The sequence below is a fragment of the Benincasa hispida genome, chromosome 6 (genome assembly GCF_027475165.1).
Source record: "Benincasa hispida cultivar pf3 chromosome 6, pf3_genome.v1.1, whole genome shotgun sequence".
Lineage (NCBI taxonomy): Eukaryota > Viridiplantae > Streptophyta > Magnoliopsida > Cucurbitales > Cucurbitaceae > Benincasa > Benincasa hispida.
Genome location: NC_143483.1, coordinates 10,680,421 through 10,705,442, shown reverse-complemented (window position 1 = coordinate 10,705,442; position 25,022 = coordinate 10,680,421). Strand labels below are relative to the sequence as shown.

General features: G+C 31.3%; 1 long non-coding RNA gene across 2 annotated transcripts; it reads left to right on the top strand.

Annotated features, from left to right (window-relative positions):
* The first annotated feature begins 7,564 nt into the window (after positions 1 to 7,564).
* On the top strand, positions 7,565 to 16,210 carry LOC120079862 (uncharacterized). Of its 2 annotated transcripts, none has more exons than XR_005482361.2 (4): positions 7,565 to 12,767; positions 12,869 to 12,931; positions 13,026 to 15,295; positions 15,737 to 16,210. It is a non-coding gene; the product is annotated as an uncharacterized LOC120079862 (long non-coding RNA). The 2 variants fall into 2 exon arrangements; XR_016530081.1 differs by having other exon boundaries at positions 13,026 to 15,503.
* Positions 16,211 to 25,022: the final 8,812 nt, after the last annotated feature.

Below are 25,022 nucleotides of genomic sequence, written 5' to 3'. Positions count from 1 at the left end.
TAGCTAGACATACATAAGGTATTTATAACTCTTATAAATAAATCTAACTGTCATGCTTCATGCAATGTTCATTCATTACTAATATATATATATATATATATATATATATATATATAACTTTTACATAACAAGTAATGAACTAAGCATACATTCCATGCTAACATACAACCTTATATTATAATATTTATAATATAGATGATGCATGGATATGCTTTAGAGCATGCATATAATATAACTCTTATATTATATGATGCATGAGTATGCTTTAAGTAATTTAATCATGCATCTTAATATATTATAACTCTTATAATATAAAAAAATGCACAAAAAATGTATAACCTATGGTAGGTTTAAAACTATATGACATACATTATGACATATAATAAACATACATCACATGTACATTTAATAAAAGTTGATGGACGGGGATAATGTGTCTCAAAACCGAAAAAATGCTAAACTATTACAAAAGTTGGAATCAACCGATTCGAACAGGTGAACCGAGTCTTGAACTGCCTGCCTTGAAACCTCATCATTTGATCGTGTAGCAAATCCTTTGATTGTCGAGTAACGCATGTCAAGTATAAACGATCGTGTAGTAATGATCGTGTGGCTTAGGACTATGCGATGAGTATGGAAGTCCAGGCAATCATGCAGTGCACTTCGAGTAATGCATGTCATGTGTCGTGTATTAAATATCGTGCAATTGTTTACTCCTGAGCGTCTACACGATCATATCACCAACATAACACGATTGAGTAAACTCTTTACATGATCACGTAGCATTAGCTATGCGATTGTTTAGCAAATATTACACGATCGAGTAGAACAATTCTACACAATCGCATACCCTAATCTAAACGATCATCTAGCTTAAGCTACACGATGCAACCAGCGTTTCATCTTCTCCATCGAAGCAAACTGCAACTCTTTGCGTCTGAAGCTTCTTCATGAATGACTCAAAAACACAAATGAATACAGACTCGATTGCAAGAATGATGCCCAAAAATGCAGGGGGCCTTACAATTAACTTTTATAATGTAAAACCAAAATATTAAACAGAGACAACTATCCCAAAACATCTATCAACTTTTGGGTTTTATGTCCTAAAAACTTGTAGTTTGTAAAATGATAAACATTTTCTATTATCAATATACTTGTTATTGATCTTATAAATTGTATGAAAGTTTAAATCCAATAAACTAAAATGACTATTGTATGAGTACTTGAACTTTATGTGGAGATATAAGAGTGGATCGGGTTCGAGTAAATAGTCGAAATGATCTATGGTACATCAATAAGGTTGGGTACCTCTGGTAACACCATTGGATGCAGCCTACTCTGTAATTGTTACAAAAAGTTGTAAAATGCTACATACGATGTGATCCTAATTCGTACATGTTATGACATGAGGAGTGGGGACGTCCTATGCAATGAATTTACATAAGAACAGGACCAAGAAATAACTCACTGTTACTTTATAACGTTGTTTACTGTTTAAGATTGACTATTTCACCTAGATGACCTAGGTAACTCGATCTTAATTCTGAGCTAACTATGAACTCCTGTTTATTCGGGATTGCCCTTAGATTTGCATAGTTGAGGGTTGGCTCAACAGCGCTGGCTCAATAAGAATCCCATTTCAGGGGTAAGACCAGATAGATAGCTGGGGACATAGGGTGCAAGACAGAGTTCACGCCTGCTTGATTTAGGGATAAGAGAAAGGTTGTTCTCTTAAGTACTAAATCCAGGTCTTGAACAATAAGCCTCACCCTCTCATAGGGTTGAGAGAGTTTAGTTTGGTGATTGGATCACAAACTAGTTGTTCATTAGAGGATCAGTAGGGACTTGAGGAATAAGACTAATCTCGAGGGTAAAACAGATATTTGACCCAGGCGTTATTATGAACAACCTGTGAAGGGTCGACTTGCTGATTATGGTTAAATCATGTGAACATAATATATCTACAGTGAGGGGAGCGCAACTATGAGCTTTAGTGGATTGACTCATTAGTTAACGAATGGAGATTTATTTGGTCTAATGAGTTTAGCCAATTAATCTCATATCGTTGGAGCCCATGATCTATAGGTCCGCGAGGTCCCCCTACTAGCTCGTAACGGACTAGCTCTAGAATAGTATGATAAGTTAATTTGAAACGTTCAAATTAAAATTAAGGGAATTAGTAATTATATGAGATATAATTATATTTAATTTTAGAATTAAACGGAATAAGAGAATTTATATATTTAAATATGATTTAAATATATAAAGATGGATATGTGTTAAAATTAATTTAATATTTGATATTAAATTAATTAAGTTTTATTTAATAATTAATTAATTTTTTATTTTTTAAATCAAATTTTGATTTTTAGATAAAATTGAAAAATTGGAAAACTAAAAACACAAAATGGAAAAATGGATTTTTCCATTATCCATCCCCAAGTAGCTCACACATATTGCATTGTCTTGGCCTTGTCTTCTCCAAGCATGAGCTACAACTCATACAAATCTTCTCTTTGCATGTTAATCTGCAATATAATGAGAAGAGTGGAATGAAAATCGAGCATGCAATCAAAAAAGTTTTGAGAGAAAAACTGGCTTGAAGAAAGGTTCTTTAACAAGGTTGCAACAGTGAGTTTTTCTCCTTCATCCCTTGATTCAAGTTTGTTTTGAGTCCCACAACTCAATCTAGAGCACCAAGAGAATATTGGGGAAGATCTTAAGGTGGTCTACAACAAGATATGGAGAAGATAGCAGCTGGAGATGGAGCTTTGAAGAAGTTCTACAAGAAGTATGTCTTGAAACTCATTTTTTCTGCAGAAGCATACTTTATATTATGCCAAAATTAGTGAATTTGAGTGCTTATTCTGGATCGGGTTCGAGTAAATAGTCGAAATGATCTATGGTACATCAATAAGGTTGGGTACCTTATTCTGGTAACACCATTGGATGCGGCCTACTCTGTAGTTGTTATAAAAAGTTGTAAAGTGCTACATACAATGTGATCCTAATTCATACATGTTATGACATGAGGAGTGGGGGCATCCTATGCAATGAGTTTTCATAAGATCAGGACCAAGAAATAAGTCACTCTTACTTTATAAGTTGTTTACTATTTAAGATTGACTATCTTACCTAGATGACTTAGGTAACTCGGTCTTAATTCTGAGCTAACTATGAACCCCTGTTTATTCGAGATTGCCCTTAGATTTGCATAGTTGAGGGTTGGCTCAACAGCGCCGGCTCAATAAGAATCCCATTTCAGGGGTAAGACCAGATAGATAGCTGGGGACATAGGGTGCAAGACGGAGTTCACACCTGCCCGATTTAGGAATAGGAGAAAGGTTGTTCTCTCAAGTACTGAATCCAAGTCTTGAACAAGAAGCCCCACCCTCTCACAGGGTTGAGAAAGTTTGGTTTGGTGATTGGATCACAAACCAGTTGTTCATTAGAGGATCAGTAGGGACTTGAGGAATAAGACGTAATCTCAGGGGTAAACACAAATATTTGACCCAGCCGTTATTACGAACAACCTATGAATGGTCGACTTGGTGATTATGGTTAATTCATGTGGACATAATATATCTACAGTGAGAAGAGTGCAACTATGGGCTTTAGTGGAATGACTCATTAGTTAACGAATGGATATTAATTTGGTCTAATGAGTTTAGCTAATTAATCTTGGATCGTTGGAGCCCATGATTTGTAGGTCCGCGAGGTCCCCCAACTAGCTCGTAACAGACTAGCTCTAGAATAGCGTGATAAGTTAATTTGAAATATTCAAATTAGAATTAAGGGAATTAGTGATTATATGAGATATAATTATGTTTAATTTTAGAATTAAACAGAATAGGAGAATTTATATATTTAAATATGATTTAAATATATAAAGATGGATATATGTTAAAATTAATTTAATATTTGATATTAAATTAATTAAGTTTTATTTAATAATTAATTTATGAAATTAATTAATTTTTTATTTTTAAAATCAAATAGATTTTTTAAATCAAATTTTGATTTTTAGATAAAATTGAAAAATTGAAAAACTAAAAACACAAAATAGAAAAATGGATTTTTCTATTATCCATCGCCAAGTAGCTCACACATATTGCATATTCTTGGCCTTGTCTTCTCCAAGCATGAGCTGCAACTCATGCAGCTCTTCTCTTTGCATGTTGATCTGCAATATAATGAGACGATTAGAGTAAAAATCGGGCATGCAATCAAAAGAGTTTTGAGAGAAAAATTGATTTGAAGAAAGGTTCTTCAACAAGGTTGCAACATGAGCTTTTCTCCTTCATCCCTTGATTCAAGCTTGTTTTGAATCCCATAACTCAATCTAGAGCATCAAGAGAATAGTGAGAAAGATCTTAAGGTGGTCTACAATAAGATATGGAGAAGATAGCAGCTGAAGATGGAGTTTTGAAGAAGTTCTACAAGAGGTATGTCTTGAAACCCATTTTTTCTGTAGAAGAATGCTTTATATTATGTCAAAATTAGTGAATTTGAGTACTTAGATGATTCTTGTGCTTCTGCTGCTATTGATACAATCCTACATCAACAACATCCACAAACATTTAACACTTAAACGCATTACAGAAACTTAAAACCCACTAGAAACTGTAAACAAAATTCAATACAACAAATGAAATTTGGAATCAGAACACAACCTGACTCTGATACCAATTGAAGGGAAACTCAACATGAGGAGTTCCTTGATCGGAAGCAGATCGTCCAAATTTTATTGTGATTGAATGCATTCATTTATAGTCATACAAGAAGATTATGCAATCAAAGTAAATTACAACATGTTTTTCAAAAAAAATACAAAGGTTGAGAGATTATACCTTTGAAGAACTATTCTTCAAGTAATCCCTTGATCCAACTTGTTCACGAACACTTCGAACAAGCCACGAACACTCCTCTCGAACAAGCAACAAACAGCAACTCAATCCTCAAACCAACAGGGACACAACCACTCGGATTCCTCACTATGCTCACGGTGAGATCCCAGGAGTGGTGGGTTCTGATTATTTTAGTTAAGAGGATATTTGTGAGTTTGGAGGAGGAAGACGATCGAAGAAGCACTATCGCATAGGAACTTCTCGACCGTTTAGGCTATCGCATAGCAAAAACTTCCAGTCGTGTAGACTATCGCATAGATAAGTCTTCCTATCACATAGACAACAAGAGCCTATCGTATATGCTCTGTTTTTGTCATATAGACTATCGTATAGTCTCTCTTTGCATTCTTGTTGTAATTTGTTTTCTTGGAAAACTTCTCTCTCAAATGAAAAACTCTTTTTCATTTTATTCCAATTGCCATAAATATTTCCATAACCACCTACTAAAGTAGTTTTTTGAGAAATAAGATTATATTAAAAAATAATAATAAATAATATAAATAAATATGATAAATAACTTATCATATTTATTTATATTATTTATAGTTTTAATTTTGCATCACATACAATATAAACTATAGTTCTTTTTCTTTATTTTATGGAATTTAATATAAATCATATTATATTAAATTAACAACTATTTGAGTCTTAATTTATTCCTCCAAATAATGTATCAAATACATTATATCAATTATATCATATATAATTTAATTAATTTAATTATATCAATAATTAAATCACATCTTATTAATTTGAACAATTCAAATTAACACAAAAACTTATTCTCAACATAATCCTTTTGAGCTACCAACGGGACCTTATGGACCTGTAGCTTGAAGCTCCATTGGTACGTGAATAATTAATTAAACTCTTTAATTACATTATTCACCATTCGTTAACTGTCGGGCAATCCACTAAAGACCGACAGTTGTATTCTTTGTACTACAGATATATTTCTGTGTCCATTGGATATAACCAATCAACAGTGTGGTGACCCTTCACAAATTGCTCGTAAGTACAGTTGGGCCAAATTACCATTTTGCCCCTATAGTTAAATCTAACTCCTTAAATACCACTGATTTCTCTAATGAACAATAAGTCATAGTCCCACTATGACTGAGTCCTCTCTTGCCAAGAGAGGGTGTGACCACTATGTTCAAGACCCGAAATCAGCCCTTAAAGGAGTAATTTATCTACGTAGGGGAAGGAGTGAATTTCGTCTTATGTAGCTAAGTTCCCAGCTCCCCAATCAGACGAAACCCCAAAATGATAGGCTTGTTGAGTTGGCAATTTGGCCACTCTCACCCATACAAATCAAAGAACCACCTTCATGAGCAAGAGTTCACAACTCATTCAGGATTCAGGTCATGTCACCTATGGTCATTCTAGTGAAATGTAAGTCTCTATTATCAACGGTGTTATATAAAGTGACTAATCATTTCATGGTCCGGTCTTATGCAAACTCTTTGTATAGGATACCCCCAATCGTATGTCTCCACATGAATGATCAGGAACATATCATTTATAGCACTTTACAACATTTGTAACACCTACAAAGCGAGTCGTATTCGTAGTGTCACCAGGATAAGATACCCAACATTATCCATCTACTACAGACCATTTAGGTTATTATTTAAACAAGATCCACTTGTATGTCTCTACATACTTATTTAAATTTATATAAAATAATCTCGGATCTTAGTTTATTGGATTGAGTATATACTTATAAAATAACACTTATTTTTATTAATAACAATATGTTTATACAAAGTTTACAAACTATGAGATTACGAGGAGATTTAGGACATCATTCTCAATAGTGATAAATAGGGCTCGGGCTCAGAGTAGTTTGCATATTGTTAATGCATAATGGATCTTCATATTTATAGTGTGGTTTGCCTTGGTAATGGTACTATACCTATTTTGGCATGTCAAATATATGTGTCAGGCTAGTCTGCCAAATATTTTCTTTTCAAGTACTTCATTCGTCACTTGGCTCACTACCAAGACATTTCTTTTTCTATTCAGGAATGGGGTCGTGTGACCCCCTTGAAAATCCGTGGGCCACAACAGGGAGTACATCTCTAGTCCTAGCTAGGCTTTACCCATAATGCTTCTTAATCTAAGTTTAGGAAATGATTTTGAATAGTCTCTGATGCTCAAATCAATAAAATAGATAATTGATTCAACAAGAATATATATATTAATTTAATATTATTTTCTTGATGATGTTACTTCCCTCTTTTTCATTCTTCTTTAACCTCTCTTCAACTCTTTATAGTTGTTACATGTATCTCAATTGGTCGAAGGAAAAGCTCTTTCAAGTAAACAATGAAAATTGTCTAATGTTTCTCTCTTTTACTTCTCTTGTCCAATTTCAAAGTTGGCATTTGTTAATATATGAGCAAGAAAGGTTGATTTAACCAAAAGAAATAAGAGAAAAATATATATATGTAGGGACAAAAATCAAATTGACATGGTGTTGTCTTGATTCCTTGTTGGGCTTCAAGAAATGAATTCAGGCCCAAGATTGGATCTAGTTCAACAAAGGTGAAGTGTGGTAGATGACAAATGTGGTCTTGGTGAGGCCACGTAGCAGATGGAGAAGTAGATGAGGAAGCTTCGTTATTTTTTCCTACTTAAATGAAAAAAAACGATCTGAAATTTAGTTTGCAGAAACGTTTACCTCTCTGTCTCTCTAAGCTAACTCTCTTAATCACTCTTCAATGGTAGGGAATGAATAAGTGAAGAAATCATGCAATCACAGTAAGAAAAGGAAGAGGAAGAGAGAGACACAAGTTAACGTGGTTCGGTAGATTGTGTACATTCATAAGATACAAGGTTCTCAATCAATATTATTGGAGAAATCTTGAAAATATAGATAAGTCTCTCACGCCCTTTCTTTTCTTTCTAATTCAAACTCTCTTAGTTTTTCATCCTTTATATAGATAGGATGTTACAGGTGTAAGAGAGGAAAAATTTTAAATGAAAGTAAATGTTGATTTCAATAGAGTAGATATTGACTTCTACAAATCTCCACCTTAAAAACAATATTTAAGTTGTTTAATGGTATCTCCTTCTTCAAATTCTTCTTCTTTCAACCGTTTTCAATAAGCTCGAAGCTAACAATGTCTAGGCATTTCTTAAGCTTGAGTTGAGGAACAATCTTTTTCAGCATGTCTAAGGTATTGTCAGAGGTATGAATCTTCAAAATGTCTACATTTTCATTCTCTATCTGTTCTTGCACAACATGAAATTTTACATCTATATGCTTTGTGCAATTGTGGAATTGAGGATTCTTAGACAAGTGTATGTTTATGTGATTCCAAGGTCTTGTAATAGTCTTCTTAGCCATAAGGCTTCTTTAATAGCCTCCGATAGAGTTATAAAACTTAGCCTCAGTAGTTGAGAGAGCTATTACGGATTGCAAAGTAGCCTTCCAGCCTAGGAGACAACTTCCATATAGAAAGATATAGCCTGAAAGAGATCTCCTTTTGTCTAGATCACTTGCATGATCTAAGTCTACAAACCCAAATAATTCTGGTTTTGAATTTGTAGTTTGTTGATATAGGAGTCTAGTATCTTTAGTACTCTTTATGTACCTCAGGATCCATTTGGTTACTTCCCAATGCATTCTTCCCGGATTAGCCATGTATCTGTTGACTAAGCTGCTGCATAGGCTAAATTAGGTCTTATAGAGATCATCAAATACATTAGGCTTCCCATGCTTGGGAATAGGGAACAGTAGACATCATTCTCTTTGGGAGAATTCACAGCTGATAACTTAAAATGTTAAGCTAATGAGTGTTCACTGATTTGGCATCTTCCATATTAAACTTTTTGATCAACTTTCTGTAGCAGTTGGGTTGACAAATATATAGTCTTGATCTATGTCTGTGTCTTTCAATTTCAATGCTTAGAATTCTTTTAGACTCTCCCATGTCTTTTATACCAAACATATTTCAAATTCTCCTTAGATCTTCCTATTAGGAGCATATCATTTACATATAGAAGTAGATAGATAGAATCTTTGAAAGACTCGGTATTCACATACACTTAACTATCAAAAGAGCTTCTCTGAAAACCAATCTTGGTGATATAATCATCAAATCTTTGATACCAACATCTTGGGGATTGTTTTAGACCATAGATTAATTTATCTAATAGGTAGTAGTAGTCTTCTTTCTCTTCAATTAGATATCTCTTAGGTTGTACCATGTAATTTGTTTCTGTCAAATGCCCATGAAGAAAAGCTCTCTTGGTGTGCTTGACTACTAGTGAAAATATTTCACTGTAGTTAATATCTTTCCTTTGAGTGAATCCCTTGGCTAGTAATCTAGCCTTAAATGCCATTAACTTTTTTTAGTTCTCCAAGATTTACTTTCTTTGAAGTTCATGAAGTTCTTTAGAGCCTGTTTGGTAGGCAATTTGAAAACAAGGGATTCAAAGAAAATAGAGTTGTATTTCATGTTTTCGTATATGTGTTTGGTAGCAGATTCAGAAATTAAATTTCAATTTAAACAACTTTTCAAAATTTGTTTGAAAATATATTTTAGTTACTCATTAAATACTAGGTTAAATATAAACCCTTACTAATTAATTTCTAAACTTGTTTTATGTTAATTTTTTGTATAATTATTATTTTGTAATATCATATAATATAATTTTAAATTTAACAAAAATAATTGAGTTTATAACATGAAATAGTATATTTATTATTATTATTATTTTGTATCATTTCTATTATAATTATGCATTTTAAAATTTTTAATTCAAAATCCGGATACACTGGAAACATTAAAAAAAAAACAGTTATTTTCAGAATTTGCACCATTTGGATCACAAAATCCAGAAACAGTTTCCATAGAATCATGGCTACCAACCAAACACAAACTCAATGAATTCAGTGAATTTGAAAGCAGAAAACGGAATTTGAATTGCCTACCTAATAGGCCCTTAGTTCTTCTTGTAGGCTCTGATACCATTTTGTTGGGCTTCAAGAAACGAATTCAGGCCCAAGATTACATCTGGTCCAACAAAGATGAAGTGTGGTAGATGATAGATGTGATCTTGGTGAGGCCACGTAGCAGAAGGGGAAGTAGATTAGGAAGCGTCATTCCTTTTTCTTACTCAAATGAACAATAACGATCTAAAGTTTAGTTTGTAAAAACATTTACCTCTCTGTCTCTCTTAGCTAACTCTCTTAATCACCCTTCAATGGTAGGGAATGGAGAAGTGAATAAAGTATGCAATCACAATAAAAGAAACAAAGTACGATTGTTTAATTAAATAGGAAATAGAAATAAGTTTCCTCCTCATTTTGGGAACAATGTATAAGTTTTCTAAAAATAAAAAACTACTTCCAAAAAAATAACTTAGCAACTCCCACTGCACGAGTTGAAATGGTGTCTCCCGTTCTAACCTTAAACATAATTTCACCCTCTTTGAGCTATTGGAAGGAACTAATTCCATGTAAAGAAAAACAAGCGTAATTAGTGACTTCTGAATAAACTATCCAAGTATTATGGTCATTTTCCACTAAATAAGTTTCCAGGACTAGTAAATCATATTTACATTCCTTCTCTTTCTTCTTTTAGGCGAGGTTCTAGGGACAATTATATTTCTAGTGACCATCTACATTGCAGTAAAAGCACTTGTCTTTGCCAGGTACATTAGGCTTACCCTTGCCTTTCCCAATGGTAGGAGCCTTCCCAATCCCTTCTTTCTTTTTCTGAATCTTCTTAGAATTAGAAGATGAGTGAGCAAACTTAGTTCTCAAGGATAAACTCTTACCTTTCATAAAGGACTGATAATTTTGTAACTTATTAAGAAGGGTAGTCATGGTGTACTGTATTTTGTTCATAACTACATTGTTGCGAAATTGAAGGAAACACTTTGGAAGAGATTCCAAAATAAAGGACACCTGATTCTGCTCGTCAATGATCGCATCGTTCATTTCGATAACATTGAACTGGACCATCAGGTCGAAAACATGTTCTCTCACTGGTTGGCCTTCATTCATGCGCGCATTGTAAATGTACTTGAGGGCTTCATACTGGATCTGAACGGACAGTTGTCCAAACATCTCCTAGAGGGACTCCATGATCTAACTCGTAGACATCATGGCCTCATGCTTCTTGGTAAGAACGTCAGATAGACTTGTCAAGATGTAGACTCGGGCCTTTTCATTGGCCTTCGTCCAACGTTTATAAGCATCCTTCAATACTCGGGATGCATTGCGAGTGGAGACTAGAAGACATTCCTCTGTTAAGATGAACCACAGATCATCAATAACCAAAATCATATCCAAGTTAGATTTCCACGTCGCATAGTTTTCACTTGTTAATTTTTCGTTTTTAAGCAAGGAAACGATTACGAATGACATGCTAAAACGAATAATAAACAATTGACCTTATTAGTTATATTTGTCTTAACTCATTACTTAATTGTCCAATCAATTTTAAAAAAACACACATGTAATCATAGAACCCTAATTAAACTACTGATTTTAGTTTTTGCAACAATACTTCAAAGGTTTAGAGCAACAACCACAGAAGGGTGAACGACTACTCCTCCCCTAAATTGAGACAATCTCAGCCAATCATTAATACCAGAATAACTCTTATTCCCATAGTTTTTAGTTGTCGTTGTTTTGGTCGATGATTCATTACCTAGCTTAATTCATCCCATAAGTGTGACCCTCTCATTTTTAGATCCTAGAGGTACGCTTCAACAGACTATCAAAAGAAAAGACAGTTGTTGGAAGATTAACTTAAGAAACCCTATCTATTTCTGGAGTTTGCGTTGTTCTGACTCTTATGATAAGACCCTCCAAAGGGATGGTCGTGAAGGAACTCTAAATCTAGAGAACTAGTGAGCGGAAGTAGATCGTTCCAAATCTCATTGTAAAAAAACAAGAACATTTATAATCAAACAGCAACAGTTATGCATCATGGACTAACATACAACATGCTTCAAAGATAAATACAAAAGGATTGAGTAAGACAATACCTTTGAAGAACTATTTTCTTTACGTATTCTCTCGATCAAACTCGAACACGTTAATAAGCACGAACGCAATGAGAAATCTCAACAAACAACACGAACTGGAAAATACTCAATCACAATCGAGTAAAACTCGATCTTCAACCCTTGAACGAAAACTCAAAACACTACTCTGTTACCTTGGTATTCTCAGTGTGAGAATTCAGAAGGTGTGGGCTCTGTATGGATTTGGGAAAAGGGAAGGAGGAACTAGACGATCGAGTAATTGGGACAAGAAATAAATCTATCGTATAGACTTGGGTACTCGATCGTTTAGTAATGAGTATTTATCGTATAGAAAAACCCGATTGATCATTTACTCTCTCAACTAGTTATCGTATAACTCAAGCCTTTTACGCGTATTATGAAAAATGAAAACGATTTTCATCTTTTATCCATGCGGTTGCCAAAAACTTACTAAAACCACCCACTAAGTTGGTTATATAGAGAAAAAATGAAATCAATTGTCTCATAATTAATTTATTATAAATAAATATAATAATTAATTTATCATATTATATTTATAACCTATAATTTTAGTATCACATCAGATGCAACATATAAACCATAGTTCTTTTCCTCCTTTATGGCATTTAATATAAATCATATTTATATTGATTCCTCCAATCAAATAATGTATCAAATACATTAAATCAATTATATCACATATAAATTAATTAATTTAATTATATCATATATAGTCAAATTCACTCTTGTAATTTGAACACTTCAAACTAACCCAAAAGTTGATTCTCAACATGAATCCATTGAGCTACCAAGGAGACCTTATGGACCTGTAGTTTGAAGCTCCCGGTACGTGAATAACTGACTAAACTCTTTAATCACGATATCCACTATCCGTTAACTGCCGAGCACTCCACTAAAGACTGACAGCTACACTTTTCGCACTACAGATATATTTCTGTGTTCATCGGATTTAACCAATCAATAGTACGAGGATCCTTCACAAATCACTTGTAAGTACAGCTGGGTTAATTTACTGTTTTGTCTCTATAATTACATCTAACTTCTTAAGTACCACTGATTCCTCTAATGAACAATATATCATAGTCCCACTATGACTAAACACTTCTCGTCCAAGAGAAGGTGTGGCGCCACATTGTTCAAGCCCCGAAATCAGCCCTTAAGGGAGCAATTTATCTATTTATCCTTGCTTTGAAGAATGAGTGAATTCCATCTTGTGTAGCTGAGTTCTCAACCCCTGAATCAGACGAATCCCCAAAGTGGTAGGTTTGAATCAATCTGGTCACTCGCACCCATGCAAATCAAAGGACCATCCTCATAGGCAGGAGTTCGCAACTCACTCAGGATTAAGGTCATGTTACCTATGATCATCCTAGTGAAATAAAAGTCTTCGTCATCAACTGTGTTATATAACGAGACTAAATATTTCGTGGTCCGGTCTTATACGTACTTCTTTGTATACAGTATCTCTGCTCGCATGTCTAATATACGAATGATCAGGATCAGACCATTTGTAGCACTTTACAACATTTGTAACTGTTGGGGTTGATGCTCTAAATCTCGTCGGGTTCAGTAGTTTGTAAACACGTGTATGAACAAACATTATGTGATGTAATAATATGAGATATTGTCTTCACTACAGTATTCAAAATATGAGATATTTTAGTTGCATTAACCACAAACCAATAAACTAAGATCTCTGGTTGTCGTTGTAACTTAAGCATGTATGTGATGACATATAAGTGGATCGTGCTTTAATTGATAACCTAAATGGTCTGTAGTATATGGATAAATGAGGGAAACTTTATCCTGTTGATGCTACGAGTGTGGCCCGTTTTGTAGATGTTACAAGTGTTGTAAAGTGCTACAAATGGTCTGATCCTGACCATTCATGTATTAGACATGCGAGTGGTGATGCTCTATACAAAGAAGACTGGACCACGAAATGTTTAGTCTCATTATATAATGTCGTTCATGACAGAGACTTTTATTTCACTAGGATGACCATAGGTAACGTGACCCCTTAATCTTGAGTGAGTTGGGAACTCCTGCTTATGAGGGCAGTCCTTTGATTTGTATGGGTGCGAGTGGCCAGATCGCTAATTCAAACCTACCACTTTGGGGATTCGTCTGATTGGGGAGCCGAGAACTCAGCTATACAAGATGAAATTCACTCATTCACCGATTTAAGAGTAAGTAGATAAATTGCTCCCTTAAGGGTTGATTCCGGGGCTTGAACAATGTGGCGTCACACCCTCTCTTGGCTCGAGAAGGATTTACTCATAGTAGGACTATGATGTATTGTTCATTAGAGGAATTAGTGGTACTTATTACTTAAGGAGTTAGATGTAACTTTTGGGAGAAAACGGTAAATTGGCTCGACTGTACTTACGAGCGATTTGTGAAGGGTCATCGTACTGTTGATTGGTTTTATCCAATGGACACAGAAATATATTTGTGGCGTGAAAAGTGTAGTTGTTAGTCTTTAGTGGAATGCTCGATAGTTAACGAATGGTGAATATCGTGATTAAAGAATTTAGTCAATTATTCACATACCGTTAGAGCTTCAAGCTACAGGTCCACAAGGTCTCCTTGGTAGCTCAATGGATTCATGTTGAGAATCAGTTTTTGGGTTAGTTTGAAGTGTTCAAATTAACAAAAGAAAATTTGATCATATATGACATAATTAAATTGTATCAATTATATGAGAGATAATTGACTTAATGTATTAGATACATTAATTGGAGGAATTATTATTAAATGCTATGAGGGAGAAAAAGAAATATGATTTATATATTGCATGAGATGTGATATTAAAACTATAGATTATGAATATATATTATTTATATTGGTAATAAAATCAATTATGGAATAATTGGTTACGATTTTTCTCTCAATAACTAACTTAGTGGGAAGTTGTGATCAGTTATGATAACTGATAGATAAAATGAAAATTGTTTTCATTTTTACATAAGGCGATCATTAAGCGATTGAGAATCGTACGATCAAAAGAATTAGCTATACGATAGCTTGAGAGCATACATGATCGTGCAACGAGTTTTCTATACAATAGTCATTTGTTTTCTAAACGATCAAGTACTTAGTCTATACGATAGATTATAGTCATCTCCCACATACTCGATCATCTATACGATCTATCTAATTCCTCCTACCCTCTATCAAATCCTGGATTCTCACATCGAGAATACCAAGGTAGCCTGCTGGTGGTGTCTATTTCCTGTTCGAGGGTCAAGTGGGATTTGTTCTTGTTCGAGGAGATTGCTGAGGCCTGACGTTCGTATTGGTGAGTGATCGTGCAATAAGATCGAGGAAACGAGAAGAATAGTTCTTCAAGGGTAAGTTCTTTTGATCCTTAGTATTTTCCTTTGGAAGCATGCTGTAATTTGGAGTGTTTGCATAACTATTACTGTTTGATTGTAAATGTGTATGTTCTGTCACAATGGGGTTTAGAACGATCTCGCTTCCGCTCACTGGTCTCTTTGATAAGAGTTCCTTCAGTAGCATCTACAAAGAGGGTCACACTCATAGTGTCATCAAGATAAGGTTTCCCTCATTTATCCATATATTACAGACCATTTAGGTTATCACTTAAAGCATGATCCACTTGTATATCTCCACATACATGCTTAAGTTACAAGGATAACCAAGGATCTTAGTTTGTTGGTTTGTGGTTAATGCAACTAAAATATCTCATATTTCATAGACTGAAGTGAATAAAATATCTCATATTATATATCATAAAATTGTTTGTTCATATAAATGTTTACAAACTACAGGACCCTACAAGATTTAGGGCATTAACCCTAACAGGTCACTCTAGGACGACACGCAGACAAACAATAGGAATCTCACGGTGCAAACTAATGGAGGAGACCGTAGGATACGTTGACACACGTCTCTCTCCCAGTTACTACAAGTACTTTCCTTATTCACCTTGTTATTAACTTATGCAAACACTTTCCAAAGGGAGGTCGCGCCCAGAGCGACACGAAGACGAGCATGGATCTCATGGTGTGAACTCTCAGAGACGTGAGAGCTGAAACTTGATATATCACATATACCAATTTCCTCCCACTAAATTATTCTAATGTTTTTAGGATTTTATTATATTTAGTTAATACCTGGCTAATGAATTATCTAAGTCATTTTAATTTGCTTAATATAACATTTATATTGAAGGATTTAATAATACTTGATTTCATTTATTAAACTCTCTAATAAAATTAATCATTTATTGTATGCTTATAAAATATTTTTCCAATTCACCTTCCAGGTCGGTTCCCAGGTGGAAGTATTTCATTTCTGTCAGCTTAAATGCCCCCTTTTAAACAGAATGTTCCTTATACAAAGGTCTCTTATGGGCAATTATTTTATAAATTATTTTATAAATTCATTTTAATCTTATTAAAACAAATTAAAAAGATTAACCTATTCCTAATCCAATTAGAAATAACATAAGTCTAGGTTTATCAATTTATTTAAAATTAATTTAGACCTATGTTTGCATGCAACTCTTGATTATAGATTTTAATCTATCTCATTAAAACTATAACACTTATATTTTAATGCTTTATTAAAACCTATAAAATTTGCATCTATGACATCGATTAAATAAAATGATTATATTTATCTAAGTAATGTCATGCTCAATGCAAATTCCATTTTCATTTTATAAATATAACACTTATATAAATCATACATGAAAAACAACATTCACATACATCATTCCACTATTTATTATAACAATTTTAATATATAGCATAATGCATGGACATGCTTAGTGTTATCATACATCATTATAACATAACACTTATATCATGATGCATTAGCATGCTAATTTAGTCATGCATCCATAAAATATAAGCCTTATATTTAATTATGATGCATGTATATGTTTATCCTAAGGTGGATACTTTTGAATCTATATGACATACAATATGTAATATGAATTCAAATATTAATCTAAACATATATCTAATGCATAATTAAATTAATTTAAGCAGCAACAATTGGACCGATTTTGACACCCTAATGAAAATTTAATTAATTAAATTAATATAACTTTATATCAATTTAATTAATAATTAATAATTACAAAAGCAAAACTAGGTCAAAAGAGGACTTCAGCCGCTGTCTTCTATCGCGCGTGCACTGCCAAGACTCCGTCAAACTTTGGAGTGTTGCAATGATGAGGAGCAACCTTGCAATGCTATGAATCTGAGGCGGCGATAGCAGCGTCATGATGCTAAACGACAAATGCTTCTTTTTTGCTCGTTTTCGTCTCTGAACTTGCCCCGAACACCTCCGTTTCTTCTAATCTCTTTAGCAACTGTTGCTCTTTCAATTGACACGGACTTATAAACTCGAAGCAAGAATTAAATTGCCTAAAAAATACAATGAACCCTTACATTTCAATCATATTAAAATTAATCTAAGTACCAAAATCGAAAACATCCAATCTTGCAAACCTTTATTCAAAATGCAGATTTAATAACCCACCTCTAAACTTATTTTTGTTTCGAAAAATACGAAGAATGAAGATGCAAGAAATTGGCTCTGATTCCAATTGAAGGGGTCATATCCTACAGCGGAAGCGTTGTGAATGTCTTGCATCCCACAAATCGATTTTTACATAAACTAAAATAGAATATACGTAGAACAAACATGTAAATAGCATGTTGTAGGGAAAGAATAGAACCATTCTTATCTTTGTAGATTCACAAGCTCCTAGAACGATCCTCTCGATATTCTAATGAACGACTCCTCTAACGATCTAGAACATGAACGTTTCCTCGAACAATCTTGAATACGACCATGAGAGTAACCTTGTTATTCTCAAAGATTAAATAAAATGATAGATGATATTCAACTATTGGAAAATGGTGTGAGGGAAAACTTTTTGGGAGAGTAGAGAGGATTTCTTTTGTGGCTTAGGGAAAAAATAGTACAATGAATGCTTGCAATTCTGTTGTGCTTTGTGTGTCCTAAAAAGGTCATAAGGAAGACTTTATATAGAAAATGGTCAACCCTTCTCAGAGTCCTTTTCTAATTTTTCCTTATGCACAATCAATTAAATAACAATTATTTAATTAATTGTCACAATTAATTAAATAATACTTATTTAATTAATTAGCACATTAATTAAATAATTATTCATACATTAAATCCAATTTAACTTGTATATATATGTAATTATCATAAACATCATACGTAGATGTGCAACACCTCTCTATTAATTAATCCCTTGTGAATCTAATTCACTTGAATTAATTATTTGAATCTTAGTCAAATGTTTCTTTCCAATTTAATTTGAATTATAGATCATATCCATATTCAATTACATATTAATCATATTAATATACAATTTCTCATATTGATTTGAACATATCATCCATCTTTAATATCCTTTAGTGAACTAACAAGGGACCTGGTGAACCTGTAGATCAAAAGCTCCAACGATATGAGATTAATTGGCTAAACTGTTTAACCAAGTTAATCAATATTCGTTAATTGTGGACACACTCCACTAAAAACCCATAGCTGCACTCTTCTCACTACAGATATATTTTTGTGTCCAAGGAAATAGACCAATATCAACAAGTTAGTCATTCACGAGTGTTCGTAACTCCAATTGGGTCAAATTACCATTTTACCCTTGGATTACCTCTGATTCCTTAAGTACCAGTGTTTCTCTAATGAACAACCTGTTTATGGTTCAACCAATAAACAAAAAATCCTCTCGGGCCAATGAAAGGGTAGGGCCTTTTGTTCACGTCCCAAAGACATCACTTAAGGGAACACTCATCTACTTACTCTAAAAATGGGAATGAGTGAATTTCATCTTGTATTATTATGTTCCCAGCTCTCCACTCGTTCTTGTCCCCAAAATGGTAGACATATTGAGTCGGCGAGTTGGCCACCCTCACCCATACAAATCAAAGGATAATCCATCGTGAACAGGAATTCATAACATACTCAGGATTGAGACTAATTTGTCTAGGTCATCCTATTGAAATAGGAGCTTAACTAGTTAAGGTGCTACATCTAGTAATTACTATTTCGCGGTTTGATCTTATGCAAACTCATTGCATAGGATACCGTCACTCATGTGTCACCTAGACGAATGCATTGGATCATTGTATTTGTATCAAATACAAAGTGGGTCGTATCCATAGTGTCACAATGATAAAGTACCCAACTTTATCCCTATACTATAGACCATTTAGGCTTTATCTTGAACATTGATCTCTGTATGTCTCCACATACAATTCAAGACTCATAAGATGTTAGTTTATTGGATTTAAAGTTATTAAAAAAAAATAAAAAAAACAACACAATAACATTTATAACTCTTTATTGATGACAGTCAATTAATAACACTTACTATCTACGAGTTTTAGGGCATAAAACAGAACAATACTATATATCGATTGAGTTATGCTCTCTTTGACGAGTTATTGTTAAATGATTAGTATAAACATTTGGTAAATAGTGATAAATTAATAAGTAAAATAAAGTTTTTGAAAGTTGACATTTTTATTAAGAAATTAAATCAAAATAAAAGTTTAAGTACAATACGTTTCTTATTTACATTAATTTAATATGAGATTGTGTGAATTAATTTTAAATTTTTTTCACTAAAGGAAAAGGAAAAGAAAAAAAAATCTCTTAAATGAGATTTAGGGTGTGTTTGGAATATATTTCAAGTATAAATTTTTTTAAAAAAAATCATTTTGAAAAAATTCGAGTGTTTGATAAATAGTTTTCAAGTATATTTTAACCAATTTTATAAAAAATATTTAATAAAAATGAGTGTTTTAAAAAATATTTTTTTGATGAAGTCAATTCAAACGCGAACATTCTATCACGAAAAAGTGTGATGCTTAGACTCATTACGCATTAAGAAATTCAATTGACAAGAAAGTATTTGAAAGTTATGATAGTTTTAACGCATTTATATGAAAAATTTGTGTATTTTGAAATCATTACTGAGTTGACGAACTTGAATCAAACTTTGGAGGTAGAAAATAAAAAATTTCAATGGAAGAAAAAGGTAACTATTCAACTCTTTTCTAAAATATAATATGAATACGGTAAAGGTTCAAAATCTTACCAAATTTGTTTGTAGATACTCCATTTTATAACCACTTAAAAATAAAAGAAATCCACATACGTTCGTATGGAAAAACTTAATGAATGGTGATCCTTATTAGAAATATATGATCTTTTAGGATAAATATGGAATAATTTGATGAGTTGTAGATCCCTCCTAAAAATCTAGTGATCATATTTAAGTTTTTTTCAAAAAAAAAAAGAAGAAGAACCATCTTCAAAACCGTAGGTACATGTCGACTATATCTATTGACTATTAGGAGCGCAAAAAAAATTTAAAAAAAAAAAAAAAAAAAAAAAAAAAAAAACCTAATGGATGCACTAGTTTGGATTAGTTTTTTAGTATTAAATTAGATATTTTGATTTGTATTTAGAGAAAAACAAAAAATTATTGATTTAAATTGGTTTTTTATTGAAAAACTCAATCGAAACTAAATGAAACCGAATATATATCCTTGAAGATAAACTCGTCCCAGAATCCTTTTAAATTTTCATTATTATGATTTGTGTATATTTTTTAGTTAGGAAAATGTGACCAATTATTATGGTGTGAAAAAAATCACGCAAAAAAATAAAAATAAAAAACAAAACCAATTTTAATCTATATACATATATATATATATATCCAATTTTACCATGAAAAATAGCAAAAAAAATACCCAATTCAAAACAAAATAAAAAATAAAAATGAACTTTAAAAGAAAAGAAAAAAAAATACAAAAAATGGAGAACCAAACTGATAAAAAACTGAACTAAATAAAAACGAATTTATTTGTTTTCATTGTTCATGGACATCGGTTTGGTTTCTTTTTTTTTTTTTTAAAAAAAAAAAAAAAAAAAAAAAAAACCAAGGAGTTTAGTATGGTTACTAGTTGGCTCAAAAATTGATGAAATCAAACCGTTCTTAATCCATTAATGTTTTAACATTGTTCAAATGGCCTATTCTTGTTTTTTTTCCTTTTAGTTTAAAGATAGTTGCTAATATATAAATTAAACTCAAAATATTAGTAAATATAGTACAATACAAAATAATTTACAAATATAACAAAAATTAAATTTAGATTCTGAAATTTATCAGTGATAGACCATATCATTAATAGAAATCTATCAATGGTAGACGTCTATCTAGATTATTAATAATTCTTTAAAAATATTATTATATACTTAATTATTAATCTTAAAAGTAGTGGCTAGATTAATTACTCATTAAAGAAATTATGAAAAGTTAGGATAGATGTTAGATAATCACTGAAAAGGTATGAGGAAAATTAAAAAAGAAAAAAAAGCACAAATATATAGAGTGAGAGACACGGACATATTTTAATTGAAAATTTGTAAGATTAGTCATGATATAGGCGTGTAATAATGGTAAAAATTAGAACTAATGGGTCAACTAATCCATCATTAAGCACCTCTTTCCCCACTTTTCCAGCACAACTTTAGAAAGAAAATATAGAAAGGATGTGTTATATGCAAATTGTTTTTAACGCGTCTAAAATTCTTTTTCGGTTGTTAAATTTTGGATTTAGTTTTTAGTTGGTTTTAAGATTTTAAAATTTTATATATTTATGTCTCGTTTGGTAACTTTTTTTTTTTTTTTTAAATTAAGCCTATCAACACTACTTTCACTTCTAAATTTCTTCATCTACCATCTACTTTTCAACAATGGTTTAAAAACTAAAGTCAAATTTTGAGAATTAAAAAAGTAGCTCTCAAAAAATTATTTTTGTTTTTGGAATTTTGGCTAAGAATTCAATCATTGTAAAGAAAGATGTAAATCATTATACGAAATCGGGATGATATAAGTTTGATTTTAAAAAATAAAACAAAAAAATTAAATGATTATCAAACGAGACCTTAGTTTTTAAGTTTTGAGTTTTGTTTCAATTTAGTCCCTAAGTTCCAAAATGTTATAATTTTACCTTGAGTTTTGTTTCAATCTGGTTCTTAGGATTCAAGATTTTACATTTTTAACTTCAACTTTTCATTAATACTCACTTTCAATCATCGACGTAAATTTCTGTTAATTAAGTGAAAGTAATTATAAAGTGAAATTTTAAATTTAATTTGAAAAGTGATAAAAAAAAATTAATGAAACTTAATTAATTATAACTCTTTCAATGATTTTAAATTTATTAACATAAATTAACACTAAAGACATAAAATGAGTATTTAGTGAATAATTGATGTTAAAAGTGTAAATTTTGAAACATAAGGACTAAATTGAAGCAAAACTCAAATATTAAGAGTAAAATTGTAACATTTTGAAACCTATGAACTAAATTCAAACAAAATTCAAAATTTAAGAACTAAATGTATAACATTTTGAAACCTAAGGATTAAATAGAAACTAGACCTAAAATCTAAAAGACCAAAAATGTATTTTTTTTTCTTAAAATTTTAAAATCATAGTTCCCATAAAGATAAATAAACGATAGAAAATTGTGTTGTCTAATTCAAGATTATAAATTTTCATTAATGTATTTTTTGTGTGTTCATCATAGATTCATATTGATATAAGAGATTAATTGATACTTCTATTATATTGCTAAACATTGATGAAAAATAATAAATTTACCATCAAAGTATTATTCACGTGGACCTAATATTAATAATAAGAAATTTTAAACCATTTGAAAAGAATGAATTTTACTTACTAATTTAATTTTTTTATATTTAAAATATCACAAATTCTACTAAACATACAAATGTTTTAGTAACTATGAGGTATGTAATCCAAATTTCGATGAATTAAGAAAAATATAGATAAATTATTCGGATAATTGAACTATAACTATTTGGAAAAAATGAATAATGTGAAATGATTTTTAGTAACAAAATATGTTTTACTTATAGTTTATTTATTTATAATATGAAGTAAAATAGACTATTATCTTAAACTTTAGGAACAAAAAAGAATGAATGCTTAAAATTTAGTGATTAAACAGCTTATCACCTAGTTTTTTTTCCCCTTTTAACTACATCCAACTAAAACGTATAGAAAATTTATTAAAGGAGAATCTAGTTTTTTTCAAATAACTTGGAAATTTGTCCATCTAATCTAATTAGTTAGTGATTAGTAATCAAATATTCATGATTGTTTTCAAATATAGGAAAACGAGCAAATTTATTTACAATATAGCAAAATATAACTATCTACTAGTGCTTATCACCGATTTTCAGTAATTTTGCTAATTCAAAATAATTACCCAAGTTTTATATGTAATTTTTTTTCATATATTTGACGATGTGAAACTATCCGCTACTTTATAATAATAATTTTAACACTTCTTTTTAATGTTTGTTAGCTTTTATCATTTTCTTTGTTCTGGAAAGAAATAGGAATAGCACATAAAATCCAAGTGGATGTTTCATAGGAAAAATGTGAAGTTGTGGTTGGTTTCTTGTTGAATTTCCACGTTGATTACTGTCATTGTTTCCCATGTCCATTGTCATCAAGTGGAACACAAGCAAGTTGGTATGTCTCTTTGTTTTTTCTTTTTTCTTTTTTTTCTTTTTTTTTTGACTTTTTCATTTATCGAATTGTGACCCAACTCAATGTCGGGAAGGTAAACTAAATTTATAATATTTGAAAATAGGACGTTTGGATTGAGTTAAGAAAAAATATTTTTTTAAAAAAATATTTTTATTTAAATATTTTTGACAAAAAGGTTGAAAATACAATTGAAAAGTTATTTTGAGTGATTGTCAAACACTCCAAATTTTTCCAAAATGACTTATTTTTTAAATTAAACATTTGAAAATACATTCCAAATACGCCCTTAAGCAACCTGAAAGTGAAAATAACAACCAGAAAAAAGTACAAAAATATTAGTTTCAAGCTATATGAAACGTAATGCTAAGAAAAACTACTTTTTTGGTCTTGAGTATAGTTTGCATTTGGTGTTACATTTTTAGTAGTACATAAGTTTTGAGTTTTATTTTAATTTAAATCCCGTTTGGTAACAATTTAGTTTTAGTTTTGAATATGTTTTTGAAAATTAAGCTTATAGACAATAAGATGATACACTTTTTGGGTTACCATATTTGATAGGATGACGTTCCATCTCAAAACCAATAGGGAATAAGAAGAGTAGCTCATCTATCTTATAAAGAATATGAGATCCTCTGATTTTTTCAATGTGGAATTCTCAACAAAGCCAAAATTTGGAAATTAAAAAAGTGATTTTTAAAAATTTTTTTTTTGGAATTTGGAACTTGACTAGGAATTCAGTCATTGTACTTAAGAAAGATGCAAAGCATTGTAAAAAATGGGAAGGAAATAGACTTGATTTTCAAAAACCAAAAACCAAAAATAAAAAACAAAAAATGAAATAGTTATCAAACATGACCTTAGTTTCTAGGTTTCAAATTGTTACAATTTTTACCTTTAAAATTTGAGTTTTGTTTCAATTTGGTCACTAGATTTCAAGATTTATATTTTTAAACCTCAATTATTCACTTCTCAGTCTTTGTCATTAATGTCTATTAATTAATAAAAATTATGAAGTAGAATTTTAAAACTAATTTTAATATAGAAGCAAAAAATAGTTGAATATAATGAAGTTTAACTCTTTTAATTTTTCTAAAACTAATTAATAGACATTAATACTAAATAAGTAAGAATTTAGCAAAAAAAAATTGAGGTTAAAAATATAAATATTGAAATCTATGAACTAGATTGAAACAAAACTCAAACTTTAAATGTAAAATTATAATATTTTAAAATTTGAAGACTAAATTAAAATTAAACTCAAAACATAAAAATTAAAAAGGTAACATTTTGAAACATAAGTACGAAATAAAAATTAGATCAAAAAATTAATCACTAACAAAAAGTATAGAGCATAGGAAAGGAAAAACAAAAAGAAGAAGACAAAAATCAAATTAATGCATTGAAGAGATCTCTTTTATGGTTTGTGATCAATTATGAACAAATAGCACCATGGA